Here is a 20,104-nt window from a genome sequence, read left to right as displayed (position 1 = left end):
AAGATAAATCAATTAGAATATCCAACCTTTGGTTGTTGATTTAAATTGATTGACACTTGAACGTTGGTCTTTGGTACCGTTCAAGTTACTCCTCTTATATTCAATCAGGCTTGCATATTTCTATTTGATGATTGCAGATTGAATTAAGAGTTAGAGATATTAAACTCTTTGATATACTTTACTCTAGATTGAGTATGTCTGTCTAGTTGATTCTTTAGAAAGTATATTGGAGTAAGTCCTCTCAGATTTCCAAAAGAACTGTTGGGTGTGGTTGTTAGACCCCCGCATTTTCAATTTGTATCAGAGCAGTCAAACACATTAAAGAGCTCATAAGTCTTTGTTTATAGCGATCTGATATGGACAGAAGTGTTATCTCTATAAATGTACCACCAGTCTTCGATGGATCAAATTATTTGTGGTGGAAAATTTCTATGCGTGTCTTTCTTCAAGCACGTGATTTTCAATCATGAGTTTATGTAGTTAATGGCTATGATACTACCGTTGTGGTAATAGGAAATGCGACTGTTCCAAAGGATATTGGTGCATATGACGCTGTTGAGATTATTGTTGCAAAGCAAAACTCCGACGGGTTGAATGCCATCATACATGCCATTACCCCAGATCTTCAGCACCATATGACTACGCGTACTCGGTCTAAAGATGCTTGGAATATCTTAGAAACTGTATTTGAAGGGATACCAGTGAGAAGGAAGCTAGGCTTCAAAACCTAAATTCTGATTGGGAGAAACTTCGTATGGCAGATGAAGATTCATTTGATGAGTTTAATCACAAAGTGTCTGAAATTGTTAATGCATCCTTTGCATTGGGTAAGACTATTCCTGAAAAGGACATTGTGATGAAAATTCTCAGATCGCTGCCATCTAGGTACGATTCTAAGAAGCATGCCATCGTTGAAGGAAATAACCATGATACTCTTTCCATAAGTACTCTTGTGGGAAAGATTAAATTACTTGATCTTGATCAGAATACAGTCAGAACTTCTGTGTTCAATGTTGTGACCATTGCAAGTGAAGCTTCCAGCTTGTCATGGGCTGATGAATATTGTTCTAATCACGTCGATTCTAATATATCACTGATGACACAAAAGATCAAGGATATGGTAAAGAAAAGAAAAAGATCCGAGAGATCATCTTCTCTCTTTATTGGTTCTGATGATTCAAGTCAAGAAAAAAGATCTCAGTGTCCCAACGTCTTACATACTGCTGAAGTGTGTACAGAAGGTTTAGCCTTATCGGCAGAAGTTTCATGTAACTCAAATCGGAATGCGAGTCTGAGACTGAGATCCTAGAATTTCTGCATAAGTATGAAGAAATTCACCAGGAAAATATTCAACTAAAGGAGTTGTTGAATAAACTTGAATCATCACTACAGGTGAAAACTCTTGAGATTGACTGTCTTAATGATGAATTCACCAGAACCCTATTTCTAAAGTTAAAAGAGATCAATTCTCTCAAGTGTGACCTGCAAAGGTTGTCAGGAAGTCCAGACAAAATTTCAGCAATGTTATTTGGTCAAAAGTCTTTTGGAAACACAAGTGGTTTAGGGTTCAAAAGTAAGATAGTGAGCACAACGAACTCTTTTGTTCTAGCCGGCTCTGGACCAATCGATCCTGTGTGTTGTGATAAACATGAGTCATCTCTACAAAGAAAACCTTCTTTGCTTTGGTCTTTTTGTGTAAGTACAAGTCATGTCCAGAGTAAGTGTTGGAAATTCAAGAGGAACAACAAAAGAATTACCAAACTTCCAAGTGACATGCAAAAGATGAATCTGACTCTAGAGAAGCAGTCAGTGACGCCTGTGTACAAGAAGAAGTCCAAAAGATTCAGAGACAAACAAGGTAAGTTTGTTTATTCAACAAACCTTGAAATGTCACCTTGTGACATAAGAAGTGAACATTATGTTCACTCCATTACTATCTAATTCATAGTAATGAACTGTATCCTTATTTTGGACTTGAAAAATAAGGATTACCTCAAGGTTGTTCAAGTCTTGTAAATCTTTTGTTGATTTTTGTTCTATTTTGAGCAAGTAAATATTTTATTGTTGAAATAGATAATGGATCATGAACCGTGGAGACTTTTTCAAAGTCATTTAGGGTTTTACTATCCTAGAATTCTATTTATGTTCATTTTTGAACATCATTGTCCTCTACCTTCTCTTTTTTCAAAAGATACAGTCTCATGGCTCCTACAACAAGAAGTACCACAAAAAGAGATGCTTTAGAAGCAGACAATGTGTATTTGTGTGAAGGTATTCAGTCCTCAAGGAAAAGAAAGGTAAAGGATACGACTAATGATCTAGGTTCTTCCTCCAACTGCCTATTGTTTGTTCGTCATTCTGATAATAACTTTAGGATTATGGTGGAATTCATCGGAAAAAGAAATGATTTAAAATCTCGAATCGTTTCATCTTTAGAAGATATTTCTCACTATGAACAAATGTTGTCTCTAACAAAGAACACTCTGCGTGAACTGAAAAGAGAACTTAGTGAGTTAACTGATATTTCTGAAGATTTGGATGAATTGAATGATCCAATTATAAATGGATTTTCGATAATGAGAAGGAATTCTCTGTAGATGCCCTGGAAACGCTCTACAATGTCTAGGAAACTTCTTATGAAAATTTATTTCTTGTTTCTTTAGAAGGATTACTAGGGTTTGGAATAACCATTATTGTGAGTACACATAGCTATTTCAACGTTTTCATCTTCAATGTTTTTAGATTTATTTATTTAAATTCTAAGTTTTTTGGAAGATGATTTTTGCAATTTTAATCTTTATGATTTTATATATTTCAATTTGTTATGGGATATGTTGTTTATGTCTGTGAACTTGTGATTGTTCAAAAGTTATCTCTATTATGTCGGTATGAAAGTATTGATAAAAGATAGAATGAACTTTTGACAAACAAAAGTTAAAGCCTTTTATGTCATTATGCAAATTTTGATGGAAAAAAGGATACACTTTTGTTTACACAGATTAAGTCTATTATATGTCATTGTGCAAATAGTGATGAAAAATAGAATGAATCCTTGTGTATTCTTCAGTATTGGTCAATCTCCGATCCATATTTTTGTGCATATATTGTGTTGCTCCGTAAGTTCTCTTATGTCGAGCATGGCCTTTTGAATTGATCATTTTTGTGGTTAATTCAATTGAGATTTTTGGATTCAAATCCATATTTTCATGTTATTTGGTTACGTCCAAAGAAATCCTTCTTTTCTTCTAAAAGCAAGGTCGCCTTTGTTGTTCTTTCGGGAATGAAATTTTATGGGGGAGAGTTCTTTTTGAACTTGTGCTTTATTGCCAAATCTTTGTGGGGAGTGTGGTTGTGGAATATTGTAGGGGTTATATTGTATCTTTATAAACTCCTTGATGAATGCATTTAGCTTCGGCTTTATAATTGCATCTTAATAAGTTGGTATGTTATTCTATTTTGGTCATGAAGTATCTCTATGAAAATTTCATGAGAATCCCACTAGTTTTCGTACCTTTGCCAATTTATATTGACAAAAAGGGGGAGAATTAATTTGTAGTTTCATACTATAAATACATATGGTTTACGGATCATTATGTAAGGGGGAGTGGTTTTCATGTCGAGATGAAGTATTGACTAAGGGGGAGTGATACATATCACCATAGTATTGTTGTCAAAGTTGTGATACAATTGAACTTTGATGATGTGTAATAATACTATGACATTGTATAACAATGATTGAGAGCATTTGTTTTCTCATTGTTATCTCTACGGATCTTCAACAACCGTGATGCTCAGTTAAACACGTTTAGGATCATGGAGTACTTGGAAGTGACTAAGATGCCAAGGAGATCAAGCATTTGGATGAGAAGCTACAAAGTTTTATTTATTTTGTAATCCATATGTATTGATAGTTTTGTCACTAAAATTGACAAAAGGGGAGACTGTTAGAGCACTGCTCGGTCGAACTCGCATGCGTTGCTATCTCAAGCATGTTTGTCAATGTTAGTGATCAAAATTATAAGTCTTGATTTCTAGCCTATTTATAGATGTCTCGGACTATGACGTAGATTGTGTGGTTGAGCTTAGACTTCACGGCGTTCATCATCTGAAGACGAAGAACTACTAAGGGGAGCTTGTGGAAATTCATCGACAAAAAGTATGTGGAGACTGAAACTCATCTATCACTTGGAAAGTATATTTCTACTCTATCTTTTATATTGAGACATAAGTCGTATTACGATATAGTTTTTTATATACACATTTGAGATTTCGAGCTGAATTTATCTCGCTTACATATTTCTCGAAATATGTGTTGGAAAGCTTTCGCTTCGACCAAGTTCATCTTATATCATGTGAAAATTTCTGAGTAACATCTTACATGGTTTGTGTGATACAATCATTTGGTGTAGTCTTGGAATGTTTCGTTATGATTATTTCAATATCTTGAAAATTTCTTTGATGTTAATAGAGTGTGAAAACAGCTATTGTCATCCTCTAAGAAAGTTTCAATGATTGAAATAAAGAGTTTGGAATCATGTAACCATGTTTGGATATAAACATAGTGTGTTATCACTTTGTGTATAAGTCCAAAACTGGGAACCTGGAGTATGCGTACCCGTACGCGTACTGGCGGTTGTTGGATGTCTACTGGCGTAACTAAACTCGGTCCGGATACTTAAGTATGCGTACCCGTTTGCATACTTGAGTTGGTTACTTTCTATTGATGGGGAAAAACGGTTCGATGATTTTTTTAGGGAATAAAGAGACGATCGAGCGACCGAAGACTCCTCAACCGAGCAAAATGCCTAACCTCAAATAGATGCACTGCACGGGAGTGCTTTTAAGTTCGAGAGATAAATCTGTAGGACTCCGGCCTAAACCAAGTCAATGGCCGTTCCAGAGTCATTTCGGTCACAAAGAGGGAAGATGGTTGATCTGTAGGAGGGAAGCTAAGAAGTGTGTGAAATCAATGGAAATCTATGAATGTGTTATGGGTTTCTTCAAATGATGAATAAGTTTGAGTGATTGAAAGAGTGTTGGTCACACGATTCTTGGTTAGACGATAGATTGTCTATTCAATACTTCATGGATTTTCTATGTTTTTTTCGTTCTTGTCGTCCATCTCTCAATCATGGACTCAGAGACTTATTTATATTGTCGGAAAGTGTAAACACATTGATCTCCTAAGTGTGACGGTTGATCGAGTTAAAGAGTGGGAAAGTGGGAAATCGTGGTTTCACCAGTTCCTCATACGTGAGAGGGTTGGTTGATTGTCCACCCACTACTTTTCTAACTCCCTAAACTGCTTGCACGACTTACTTACATTTCTCATCGTGGATGAACACACGTGTTGTAGGACGCCAGACCAAAACCCTAATGGATATACCCCATGCGACGTGATTGATTGTCTCACGAACGTGGATTTGACTAGTCATGATAGTCGAATGCTCTATTACTCATGAATTGAACATGTCTCTTGGGACGTGGTTCTCTGAATAAGTGATGTTGATAGTATTAATCCAGCAATTGATCGATAATTTACTGAATATGAATCGAGCGTCTGAGCAAGTATTGCTCATTCGATAAATTACTGAATATTGATAGATGTATCAATATTTGAGCGAGTATTGCTCGTTCAGTGAATTACTGAATATTGATAGTTGGATCAATATTCGAACAATTGAGCAAGTATTGCTCATTCGATGGATTATTGGTAGTGTAACGAAATAATAATTAATTAAAATATTGGCAGGGCCAAATATTATATAATTAATTTAGATGTTGATTGATGGATTAATCATAAAATTATTAATGTTTGAACTTCTCAGAATTGTGGTTCAGCGAGCGTTTGTTCGAAACCCTAATTTTCGATCAATTGTTCGTCAATTGATGAATTACTGAAAATAGGCTATTGAGTAAAGGAGGGACCGACCACATGGGATGATGGAAGACCATGTGGTTCCCAAGTGCTCTAGTGAGCATGCTCCAGGGTCCTTTGATGACCGGTTGGTTAAAGAATGATCAAATGCTAGTGTTGATCATTTATTAGAATAGTGCTCGAGCGAGTGTTAGGCAATAAAACCTAATTGTGTAGAGATGAGGGACCGACCAAGAGGGCATGAACCGGACCTTGGTGGTCGTGGGACCAGTTGCCAGTCGTTTGAGCGAATCCCAAGTTGGTTGGAAAAAGTTTGGACCCAATATGAGCGATTGCTAGCAAATTAAGTAAAAATTGTGAGAATGTGTGGGACCGGCTCCTTGCAAGCTTTAGGTCCGGCCTTGGTCGGTCAAGGAAACGTACTCGTGTCACCACGGTGTCCGTGTCTCAGTCCTGAGAGTTTTGGTGTTTTCTGGCGATTGTTCGAGCAACATTTTGAATTTTCAGAAGAGTTTGATCTTGACTGAAACTCTCGATTTTGCTCGAATGAGCAAGAAGAACTTTGCTCATTGACAGATAATTTGAAAATATTAAAATAATAATATTTTAATTTTGACGTGGGAAGCCTGTGGTCGGTCGACCGTTTTACCTTTTGGCTTTTCCATGATTTGAGCAATATTTGAGAAAATATTGAAAAACTAGGGTTTTCGGTCAAACGATGGAGTTCCATGAGATTATGGAAATAATAATATGTGAAAATAAGGAATTGTGAGGTGTGGGACCGGATAAGGCTAGGGAATGGCCTGCCGGGTAGGTGGCCCGGTCCCGTGACACCTTTATCCGGCGAAATATGTGTTGGCGAGCTTTTGCTTTAACCATTTTCATCTTTACCCGTGACGCAAGTCCTGAAGACGTTTCAATCTTTAAAATAGCTTTGATGACGGTAGTCGTGAATAAAGATTGTTATAACATTATAGAAGAATGTTTCAATGATTGAAATGTAGAGTTGAGATTACCAACTATGGATATAATCATATATAGTGTGTTCGCACATTAGTGTATAAATCCATGTGCCGGAAACCAAGTGCGTGCATATGTGTGCATGTTGTATTGGTGAAGGAGACAGGTTGAGTACGTGTACCCGTACGCGTACCTGTGGAAGTTTTCATACCGAAAATTTCTGCTGAGTTTGTAAGTTTGCAAACTAGTAAACCAGTTACCTTAGGTACGCATACCCGTACGCGTACCCACAGAAGTTTTCGAACCGAAAATTTCTGCTGAGTTCGTAAACTCAAATCTGGTATCTAAAGTACGCATACCCGTATGCGTACCCAAGCTGGTTATTTCTCAAATCGGTTGTTCATGAACTTAAAACAATAAATTATAAGGAATGCAATCTTTACAAACTGTGGCTATATTGTTCATGAATTGATTCAATTAAACCAAACCGATTTTGTTTCAGTTGTGTCTATAAATAAAGACCTAAGCAATTGAACAACTCTTGAACTAGTTCTTATGAGTCATTTGAACTAGTTATGATAAAGATGAATACAGTTAATATGAAAGTGCTCATACGGCTAACCATTGGTTAACTATTTGTGAACCAACTAAGTGTACACGTTTAGGTACGGTTACTCAAACCTAAATGAATACATTTCATTTGTGTGTGACAAGCTAAGCTTCGATCTAACGGTTGAAAGATATTAGCTTGGTTGAATCAGGTTTTTCATCTAACGGTGATTATTGAATGCTTTATTACCAAGGTAACTTGGATTGCAAACCCTGACTTGAAAACTATATAAAGGAGACATCTAGCAACTGGAAAAACTAATCCCCACACCTCTTGTGTGATACTATTTGGTTTTGCTAGAGTCGATTCTCCTTTAACCGTAGGTTTGTTCTCGAGACCCTGTCGGTTAACGACTGAAAGACTTCATTGGGATTATGAAGTCAGACGAAACTACTTTCCTGTAGTTGAGCGATCTGATCTTGCCATTTTCTATCGTACGAGTTAAATTGAATAATTGTCTTGAGATTATATCTCCGATAGGGAAAGATAAAAAGAAATCACAAACATCTTCGTCTCATCGTTTGTGATTCCACAATATCTAGTTTCGCTACCATACGATTTAGATTATTGTGAGGTGATTGATAATACTAGGATGTTCTTCGGGAATATAAGTCTGGGTTATCAATTAGTTCCTGTTCACCTTGATTTATCAAAAGACGAAACAAAACTCATAGGTTTATCTGTGGAAGACAGATTTATCTATCATCATAGACTTTTCTGTGTGATACAAATTTATTTATTGAAGTCTTCGACTTTGGGTCGTAGCAACTCTTAGTTGTGGGCGAGATCAGCTAAGGGAATCAAGTGTGTAGTATCCTGCTGGTATCAGAGACTTAAGGAGCGCAACTGTACCTTGAATCAGTGTGAGATTGATTGGGGTTCAACTACAGTCCAGACCGAAGTTAGTTTGTAGTAGGCTAGTGTCTGTAGCGGCTTAATACAGTGTGGTGTTCAATCTGGACTAGGTCTCGGGGGTTTTCTGCATTTGCGGTTTCCTCGTTAACAAAATTTCTGGTGGCTGTTTTATTTCTGTTCCGCATTATATTTTTTTATATAATTAAAATATCACAGGTTGTGCGTTAAGATCAATCAATTAGAATATCCAACCTTTGATTGTTGATTTACATTGATTGACACTTGGATATTGGTCTTTGGTACCATCCAAATTTATCTGTCTAGTATTTGATAAAGACTCGCAGATTTCCATTTGCTTGAGTAAAGATCAAACCGAGAGATAGATATATTAACTCCTTGATATACTTTTTATTAAGATTGAGTCTGACTGTCTAGTTGATTCTCTTAAAAGTATATTAGAGTTAGTCCATACAGATTGCTAACCGAAATATTGGGTGAGGTTGTTGTACCCCCGCTTTTTCAATTGGTATCAGAGCAGGCAAACACGTTTAAGACCTTACAAATTTGTGTTTGTAGCGATATGACTCTATGGACAGAGGTGCTATCTCTATTAACGTACCACCAGTCTTCGATGACTCTAATTACTTATGGTGGAAAATTGCCATGCGAGCTTTTCTTCAAGCACGTGATTTTCAATCATGGGTATATGTAGTTAATAGCTATGATGCTCCCGTTGTGACAGTAGAAATGTAAACGTTCCCAAGAATATTGGTGAATATAGTCCTGCCGAGATACTTGCTGCAAAGCAAAATTCCGACGGTTTGAATGCCATCATACATGTCGTTACCCCAAATCTTCAGCACCATGTGTCAAATTGCACTAGGTCTAAAGAAGCGTGGGTGTTGATTGTGGTTTTTAGCTTAGGGTTAAAATTTTAAAACCTTGCATCTGATGTGACGTCACTCTATAAGGAAATAGAACCATGAGTGTTAACCTCTCCGCTGGCATATTTATTGAACCATTCAATATATTTACATGAAATTTATCCAGACTGGCGCATGTAGCAACCATCCCATGTTCTGTAAATTTCAGCGCCTTGCGTATATTCACCTAATATAAGTTTCTTTGAATGCTTTCTATGTTATGTTCCCAGGCTGAACCCTTAATGTTGATATGGCATGACAATTCGTGTTAACTCGCAGCAGAGTAGCACGAATTTCCAAATATCAAGGATAAGGTCTTTCTTTAGGTATTCAATCAGAAAGCATGCTTCTCTCTGGCTATGAAATTAAAGAACTCTGTGTCAACACATAGAATTCAATCAATTACTTTTGCGCCTTGCGCAGTATACCAGATCTTGCTTGTCGAAAGTAGGCCTAGGCAAACTAGGTAATTAATCCGCCATGGATTAGTAGGTGCAAAAACCTGCCCAGAATCAGAAAACAGGGAGCCGTAGCAGCAAAGGGAGGTGTGGCCATGCCTTAGGCCAGCTGGCGCCACTTTCCATTGGCCACGCCCCATCCTAAACCGGCCATATTTCCCTCGACCAATCAGGTCGCCTCAAACTCGCCACGCGCACATAAGTTATGGCTGGGCCCTTACTTGCAGGCCCCATTTCCCACTGACCAATCAGGTCGCTCTAAAGCCGCCACACTCACACCAGAAGTGTAGCCACGCCCATGCTTGGCCGACCCCTTGATAGACGCCTTTATGTGTCTAATTTGTCCTCAATGTTTCGTATTGTTAGTACTCATTTTCGTCCTTATTATGGTATTTTGTGTGTGTAGGTATTTTTTTTTGGAAATAAACATTGTTGGAAAAATCACCTCGAAAAATGACCCGGAGGAGCCTCGGAGAACACCTACTATTCGGACTCTCGGTTTGGATAAGGGGCAACCCAATTGCTAAGGGGCACCCCCAGAGCGCCGCCTGCTATTCGCACCCCTGGTTTGGATAGGGGGACACCATCTTCTTCATTCAAATTTCAGTTTTGGCGGGAACTTTTGCAGCCATCGGCCAGACATTAGGGTTTGCGATTTGAGCTTGTTGCAGTGAGACTCAACGGCTGAAATCGTTTGGGAAGATTTGTTTGGGCATCACAGGCATGGTATGGTCGTCGGAATAGGTTAAGTTTGGCTGGAAGATTACTTGGGAGCAAATCAGGGTTCAACATGGTTCTTTGAAAACCCGATACTGCTGTTCTGGTTTTGGAAGCTTTCTAAGGAAATTAAAACTCTGCAATTAGTAGGATAAGGCCTGTTACACTCTAACAGGACTGGTAGGTCCATCAGAACCGATAAATTTTGGCCACATCATCGGAGAGAATAAATCAAGGAGTTCGTGTACGGAGGAGATAGTCAAGAGATTACAACAAGTTTGGACGTGTGTTGCACGTGTTCGGGTGGATTCTGGTTGCTGGAGAAGCGTGAAGGAGTTAAACATGGATAGTATGCACGTAATTAACTGCTGCAGATACGTGCAGGAAACAAAGAAGGAAAGAAAATATATTCTCTTTACTTCCGAGTGATGACAGATTATTTTGGAGTTATGTCGTGATTTCTTGCCGCTGTCGAGTATAAAAGAAGTTCTTGGAGGTCATAGAGGGGGATGGAGAGTTGGGGAAGAGAATAGAGATCTACAGAGAAGAGATTGGACGAGTTGCAGAGAATATTTTTTTCTGCTGTTGTAGAACACGAAGAACAGACTGCCAAAGACAGTCGTAAAAAACTGTCGTTCATGTTAAGAGATAAGACTGTCTTCTGCGACAGTTACAGTAATTCTTTGTAATACTTCGGTTTGTAACAATTATAATTGTTACAAACCCGGTTTTAATTGTTGTTCCTCCCTTTTCATCCTTGTAAGCACCTTTTTGAGCAATGAAAAATTCCTTTGAGTGTGTTTTCACCATGAGAAGCTAAACCCCACCACCGGGACAACGGAGGAAGCAACTTTTCATGATTGTGGTAAATGGATTAATTCTTTTATTGATTTTTTGCATAGATTTAATTGCTTTATGATTTCTATTAATTACTTGTTATTTTGTTAGATGCCACATGCTTAGTTTTAATTACTTCAGATGCGTCATGCTTTTAACTTACAAATAATATTTTACGAAATCTATTTTTGGCAAAGAACTAGAGTCACAACTTCTTTTGTTTGGGCTATATTGTCTAGAAGTAATGACTGAACCACAACAACATGAAAAGTAGTGAAATCCCGAGTCCCGGTCTCTCTTCATCCTGTGAAAAATTTTGTATATATATTTTTCCTTATTTTCTTTATTAAGTCTTAAAACCAATTCTCAACAAATCTGAGTAAACGAATCATCTTACTACAACTCAATTGAAAATCACATCAATTTTTGGCGCCGCCGACGCGGATTTGTGTATAGATTTGGTTTTAGGTTTTATTTTTATTATTTTTGTTTTTGTTCCTTTTTACGCCTTTTGGTATTTCTTGTTTGTTTTCAGATTTGGAACTGAGCTAAATAAAAGGGGAGAAAGTGATGAAAACAAAAGTGAAGCCAAAGAAGAAAAGAAAGGAGGAATCCAAAAGGAGTGAAGAAGAAAATTTTTGTATATAGATATATTTTTTTTTTTTTTAGAAACTGTAATTAAGGTTTTTATTTTTGTAATCTTTTATTTTTGGACATTTTTTATTTTCGGACATTGAACTTTGGGACTTTATTTTTTTTAAACCCTACGGAAGGGTAGTTTTAAATATAAACTGTGTGCAGAGAAGGACGACGATTACGATATCGTCTCAGCCCCTAGGGTTCGTACACGACATTAGAGTTTTGGCCCGAGTCGACTCCAATGGTTCATCCCCCGTCTGGAACGGGAGGTAAGAATTCTAAACACCCGTGAATCCCCTGTCAGCGGGTTTACTGGATGATTTTGTATGCCTATATGTTGAGGACCTAAAATCGGATTTAATTTTCTAGTAAAGGGCAAGGCCTGGCCAAATCAAGATAAGGACTCGGATTTCATCATTGTTTCCTTCTTTCCCGCCTTAGGAACACGTAACCTACGCGAACCTAAGCCTAAAATTCTGACTAGAACGAGACCGATAGGGTAACGGGCTTAATAGGAAAGTCATTCGAGAAATATTGGTTACTCTTTAAAGCATACTTCGAAGTTCATGATGGTTTCTGTGAGTTGAATGTGTGACTGCACCGCCTTGTAATGCGGTGAGGCCTTGGGTATCAAATCTCCACGCAGCTTCCCTCGCCTCTATTCAACTTACTTTGACTCAGATTGATTCCAGAGGGGTTTGCTTAAATTGTAACGAATTCCATTTCGAAGGATTAGAAGCTGGTCTAAAAACAATCTAAGTGGAGCCATCATGCTTTTTTTTTGCTAGATAAAATAGGCTTGTTGTGGTCGAGTCAGCCTTCTTTGTGTTTGTTTAGAATTCCCTTGCAGTTAGGATGTCGAACTGGTATTATAATAGCCAATACAATGAGTATCCGACTGAGCAGCTTGGGCATTATCCTTTTTATGACCATAGTGTGAATAGTGAATGGGAACGCGAAACTTTTGAAGGTTATGGTCCATACCATTGTGAGCCCAATTACTATCCACATACCCACAGGTCATACGAGCAAAACAATCCTTTTCTCTAGAAGAGTCTCTCAAGAGTTTCAATGAGTCAACACGGAAGTTATTTATGAAAGAGACTTATAATATTCTTCTCCCAGAAGAGTTCATAGAGCGGTCAACTAAGATATCTCTAGAAGAGACCCTCAAGCAATTTACTAAGAGTACAAATAGGATTGTGGAAAAAACTTGCTCATGGTAGTCTTAATTTCCAGTGTAGTTTTCCCAATACCACCCTCGAAAATAAGGATAGTTTTTATTCACATAATCAAGATGACGAGGTTAGAATTGGTAACACTACTTGTTTTGATAAGGTTCGATCATTTTCATGTTATTATAGTGATGATTATGATGAGGATAGTATTGATGAAGAACATGAAATATGTAGGCATAGTGATCAGGAATTTGTTACTTCTATTGAGCTTTATAATGATAGTGTTGTTTCTAGTACAAATCCAAATAATTTTAATAATTATTCACCTATTCAAAAAGATGAGGATTTGACTAGAGATACCACCGTTTTACACGATGTAGTATTTCCTTTTGATTACGATGCTAATAATGGTTTAGAGGAACGAGTTTCTTTTGAGAATATTGTTTTAGAGTCTAGCGATTTAGAAACACTAATCTTAGAAGACCATAAACTCGTAGAGATGAGTGAGGATGAACCAGACTTAGAAGAATCAATTGACCATTTTCGGGAATCTGATGACCTAGAAATTAGGGAAGTTGTGACTAGTCTTTCTAGAGACACAAAAAACTCAAAGTTTGGGGGTGATTATCATTCTTCGTGTGCTTTAACTCTTAGGAAGTTCCCTCCTGTAGGACTTGACATCTGTGCCTCAACCATCTTACAAGATTATCTTCATACACATTTTCCCGAACCTAATGATGTCCATAGAGAAGTTCAGTTGTTAAAAACCCATCCTCTGGTTGATGTGGTTAACCAAGGTTATGATATCAAGATTGACTTTGTTTTCCCACCAAAAACTTTTCAACCAATTGTGGGAACATATGATTTTCAAATGTGTCGGTTATTAAGTTTTGAGACTAAACCTAATTACTTTAGGATATTAGGGTCGACACATTTTCTTAAGGAAGACCACCTCTTTCATTGTGGTCAGCTGTGTGAGTCAAATCTGATTGACTTAGAGGATCCCCAGTTATTCAGGCTTTTGTTATGCGCTTCTAAGTTCTTACTTGAGTACTTCCAGACTCTTCAGCCTGATCTTCAGAATGCCTTTGAGGAAATCAATTCCAGGAAAACTTCTTATTTAGACCCTTTTATAGAGCCTGAACCACAACTAGATGTAGTTGTCTTAAGCAAGGGTATGTTCGGTATCTTCTGGGTTTGTTGCACTTTCCTCTTCTTGTGGGTAACACTTTTTGATCCAGACGACCCACAGTTATTCCGGCTACTACTTTATGATTCTACGAGGTGACTAATTCTTCCAATGTCTGGCTGAAGACTTTAAACTTAGCACTTCTTGGAAGGTAACCCATTTTCATGTGACACGGTAATATTCTTCGTTATTTCTTTTCCCTCAAGTGGTAATAGTTTCTCCTTGTTCATGTTTTTAATTTTATCTTTAGAACATTGAGGACAATGTTAGATTTAAGTTTGGGGGTAAGGGAGAAACTTCTAGCGTCAAATAGTATCCGGTTAGCTAAGTTTACATACTGGTTCTCACCGAAAAGATATAAATTGGAATGCTAGAGATAACAACCTATTGAGACACTATAGAAAAAACATTGAGATCTTTGAAATTCAGGAGAGAACTTGTTCCTTTTAGAGGGTAACTGTGATGGACCTAACCATCCATGGTGGAAAGGCAAGTAGGTCAGAAGGAAATGCCAGAAAGACAAAGCAACCTCACAATGTAGTCTTAGTTACTGGATTGCGACTCTCTCTCAGTAGAAACTTATCATCATCAATAAGCAGAGCGACATTGGTGTGGATTCTAAGATGCACACAATATGCTTGCAAGTATACAAGGTCAATATTTGTAATAAAAGAGTGAGTAGGGGTTTGTCCACAGGGAGAGGAGCATATGAGAAGTTTTCCTAGGCTAACAAGAGTGGCAATGCACTATGGCAGGCAAGCTAAAGGCAACCAAGGTTTCAGGCAGAGAAATAAGAACACAAGGTAAAGCAATAGAGAAGCAGGCTAAGAACCAAAGCAGGGAAAGATAAGCAAAGAACCAAAAATGCAGGGTAAAGCAATAAAGAAGCAGTTAAGACAAACAACAAACAACCAAGGCTTGGCAGCCAAGGGCAAGAGGCAGGATTGTACACTGACTTCAGTGCACAGTAGCTACAAGATGCAGGGAAATAAAAAGCAAGAAAAGTAACAGGAGATACAAGCATACAGGACTGAAATTAAAAGTGACTGAAAGAGTAGTGGTGGTAAGCCAAGGCATATGATCCACCTTGTATCCTAATCAAGTGACATGGTCTAGGTTAAGTTCATTCCTAAGCATACACTAGAAATGAAAGAACACCAACTTGCTCACTAGTCTACCCCTAGCATTGGCTGTCTTTTGACAGTACAGCCAATCACAGGCTTTATGAACATTGACATCTCTCATTTGCACAATCTAAACACAGCAGGGAAGAACTATCCTAGCTCAATTACACTTGACAGTGCACAAGGCTTCACTGAGCCTTGGCCTGAAGCTGATTAGCTCATGCTAACCATGCTATGGCAACATACATACATTAACATGGATAATTCATACATAACTAGCAACATATCAGATAACTCAACACATAAGCAAATTGCAACTGTAACTGACAAGCACTGAAATTTTAAGTTCATAAGAATTTGTCTCAAATTCTCTACTGGCTAGTCCAGAGAGGTAAATAGTGTCTCTCACACACTCCACACAACACCAATTTATACCCAATTACAAAATCCCCAAAAATCAGGACTACATCAGTCCAATTAAGGTTTGGTGAAAATACAAAATAAATCAAATAAAATCCTACCTAACTATGATAACAACCCTAATTGGACTAACCCGTGCTTCAATTAGACGTACAAGTTATTTCCCCAAAAAATTCCCAAATCAGAAAAATTAGGGTTCTTAAATTTTTTTTACCTAATCACTGTTGACACTGATGGATGTCGACCCATGCCTCCAATCCTTCTCCTGATGCTTCTCTTTTTCTTCCCATGCCCTAATTGCTTTTCTAGCTCATCTATTCCATCAATTTCTCTTCTAGGGTTCCTGTGAGAGGAAAAGATCGAGGAATTGATGTTATAGAAAGCTAGAGGAGTAGGGGAATGATGGCTCGAATGGTGATGGTTGAATGATTTGGGGAGAGGATGGTGGAGTGATTTGGGGAGAAGATGGTGGTGATGGAGACGGACATGGTGGTGGTACGGGTTCTGAAGGAAGAAGAGATGGAGAAGAAAGAAGAAAGGTGCGTTTGGCTGGGTATAGGGTGTTCGATACTTGGGTGTTAGGCGGGCGTATCGAGTGTGATGATCTGCGACGCTGCGCCGTGGGATAGGGAGATGAAAGATCAATCGGACGGTGAGATGAAGTGAAGCTTGTAGCGACCGCTGGATTTTTTTATACAACGAAGTTAACGGCTCTAGATGGGGTTAGGTGTTGTAGTGTAAGGCGGAGATATCAGACGTTGATGAACAGCAAGGGAGCGACCGTTGGATTCAACAACCATCTAATCTGAAGGCTTGGAATTTCAGCGCTGTGGTGCTTGGCAGAGACTTCAGATTTTGATGCTCTATGAAGGAGCGACCATCGGATGCTTTGGGAACTGATCTGACGGCTGAGAACGGAGGCGCTTTTGTGTGTAGAAAATGAGGTTGTGCGCACCATTCTTCGCGGCTTCCTTGCGTAATTTCTCCCGGCTTTTCACTACTTTTCTGCTCTTTTCGCTCCGCGACTCATCCGAACTTTATTTATTACCTAAAAATGCAAAATTAATTAATAAAAATATTTATTCTTGAAAACAATGAAAATACAGAATATGGGATAAAATGTAGAATTAATGCATAAAAGATGAGTTAAAATGCCAACAAAAAGGGATAAAATATACAATATTGGCACTCATCAAATACCCCCAAACCTGAATTTTACTTGTCCTCAAGTAAAACAAAACTAAGGAAATCCTAACTATACCACTGTCGCTGGTCTCTCGAATGCATTTAGCGTATGCACTAAGCCTTTTAAACCACTAAGTGTCCCTAGTGGACGAGTTGAAGTCTCGTGAAGGTTTGCTTAGAACGTACCTACAAAGTTCTAGGTCAAAATATAAGCTCAGATTCCATCAAATGTGACATGTGCAAAACAGTTAAGCTCACAGCAAAATGGAGATGTCAATCTAGCTATCGAAGGCACAATCCTAGCACTGATAACAAAAAAGACATGTGATAAGAGTGTAAAGTGTATCTACACATGTGTAAAGAAAGATCTGAAGTCATGACTACTAATCACCAAGAGATAGTTTCTCAGGCTAAGAACTGAGGTCGAAATCTAGCTAGCTGTCCGGACTTTACGAGAATTGTGAATGAGTTGGAGGTATTTCACAATTACTCTCGTTGTACATCAATGGCATACACCCTCCTTGCTTATTACAACAAAACACAAAAGATGACTATTTACATGACTCTTATTTACATTGACTATTCTCTTTTTATTTTTGGAACAAGAGATGATGGAATTGATAAATACTTGATTTTTTTTGTATTTTTCTGATATTTTTTTTTTTCTGATATATACATCGTTTTTTTTTTTTTTTTTTTTTTTTTTTGCAACTAAGGAAACACTTTTGATAATATACAAAAGGAAACAAAAATTACATGACACTTTGCAAGAGGTAGCCCTTTTTGATGCACCCAGTTAAATTCGATGGTTGTCTTTCTTAATGTAACCTCCATCTTCTATCCCAACCAACCAAAGAACAAGCTAGTCCAGTTTCGTTCAGTATTCTAAAGTGATTGGCAATCGTAACTTCCTATCCAACACCTTGAAGATCGAGGCCATACATGTATTGGTAGATCGTGCGCGTGCAAATTTCTTATCACTATGTGAATTGTGCTAGAATCAGGGTGCCTAAATATCTAGACTAAGACTCCTAATAAAAATACATATTTGCACAAGAGTCAACATTTCAAGGTAAATGAGCTCCATTTTTATGATTTTTTTCATTTTTTAATTTTTTGAATTTTGATTTTTCAATTTTTTTTTTTTTTTTTTTTTGGAATTTTTCAATTTTTTTTCAAAAAAAGAGGAGTTCGTTTTCAATTATGGCAAATTATCATGGCATCTACTCTATACCCCCAAACCTAAACTAAACATTGTCCTCAATGTTTCAAAATATGGAAAGAATTATAAAACAATATATGAAGAGGAACATGCTGAGTAGAGTAAAAGGAGAGAGAATACCCGATTGTACGGTGAGCTCGATTAAAACTCCGTTATTTCAAGGCAAAAATCCATCATATTAGCAGTCACAATGGATGAGCACAAAATATACACAAAAGGAAATTTAACTAACACATTATCTACAAGAAAATTTTGGTTTTTAATGGGATTGGACTTTTTGGAAAAAATTTGGTTTTGTTGGGATCATTTGGTTTTGATGGGAAAACGAAAAATTTTGGTTTTTAGGGAAACATTTGGAAAACTGTTTGGTTATTTAGGGAAAGAGTGGACCAGTTTAGTCCACATAGACTGGGTCCTCCAGGTCGGTTGTTTCAATGTCGGGTGGAAATGGCTCAAGGAATGGCTTTAATCTCTGCCCGTTGACTTTGAAAACGTTCTTGTTGGAGACATCCTCCAACTCTACAGCTCCATGAGGAAAAACTGTGCGTACTAGGTACGGACCCTTCCATCTGGAACGCAGTTTTCCTGGAAAAAGATGTAATCGGGAGTCATACAGCAAGACTTTCTGACCAGGAGTGAAGGATTTGCGCAGAATACGCTTGTCATGAAACATCTTCATCTTCTGCTTGTACAGCTTGGCACTGTCATAAGCCTCATTTCTCAATTCTTCCAACTCGTTGAGTTGAAGTTTCCTTTGAATTCCAGCTTCGTCCAGAGAAAAGTTCAGCTCTTTGATTGCCCAGTAGGCACGATGTTCTAATTCCACAGGTAGATGGCACGGCTTTCCATACACTAGACGATAGGGGGACATGCCAATTGGTGTCTTATAAGCTGTTCTATAGGCCCATAAAGCATCATTCAATCTCAATGACCAATCTTTCCTGGACGGGTTGACCGTCTTCTCCAGAATGTGCTTAATTTCCCTATTAGACACTTCCACTTGTCCACTAGTCTGAGGGTGGTACGGAGTAGCAACCTTGTGAGTTATGCCATACTTGCGTACTAAAGACTCAAAGTACTTGTTACGAAAATGTGAACCGCCGTCACTGATGATAGCTCTAGGGGTACCAAAACGTGAAAATATGTTCTCCTTTAGAAATGAAAGTACCACCTTGTGGTCATTTGTTCTGGTTGCTATGGCTTCTACCCACTTAGAAACGTAATCAACTGCGACTAGGATGTACAACTTGCTGTCAGACATGGGAAATGGACCCATGAAGTCTATCCCCCAAACATCAAAAATCTCCACAATCAAAATGGGGTTCAATGGCATCATGTTTCTCCTCGAAATGCTTCCTAGCTTTTGACAGCGTTCACAAGCAACACAATAATCATGGCAATCCTTGAACAATGATGGCCAATAGAATCCACACTGCAAGATCTTTGCAGCAGTTTTCTTGGCACTGAAATGGCCTCCACATGCTTGGTCATGACAGAAAGATATCACATCTTTCTGTTCAGTGTTGGGGACACATCTCCTAATGATTTGGTCTGGACAGTACTTAAACAATATGGGTCATCCCAAAGGAAATGTTTGACTTCAGCCAGGAATTTAGAGCGGTCTTGTCTCGACCAACGTGAGGGCATCCTACCTGTAGCGAGGTAGTTAACAATATCAGCAAACCAAGGAAGGTCTGAGATAGACATCAGCTGTTCATCTGGGAATGATTCTCTAATCAGCTCACATCATCAATAGACTCTAAAGTTAATCTAGACAAATGATCAGCAACCACATTCTCACAACCTTTCTTATCACGGATTTCGAGATCGAATTCCTGTAATAAGAGTATCCATCGAATAAGGCGAGCTTTAGCATCCTTCTTGGAAAGAAGATACTTCAAAGCCGCAT

The sequence above is a fragment of the Papaver somniferum genome, chromosome 10 (assembly GCF_003573695.1).
Source record: "Papaver somniferum cultivar HN1 chromosome 10, ASM357369v1, whole genome shotgun sequence".
NCBI lineage: Eukaryota > Viridiplantae > Streptophyta > Magnoliopsida > Ranunculales > Papaveraceae > Papaver > Papaver somniferum.
Note: the sequence above shows the minus strand (reverse complement) of the source record.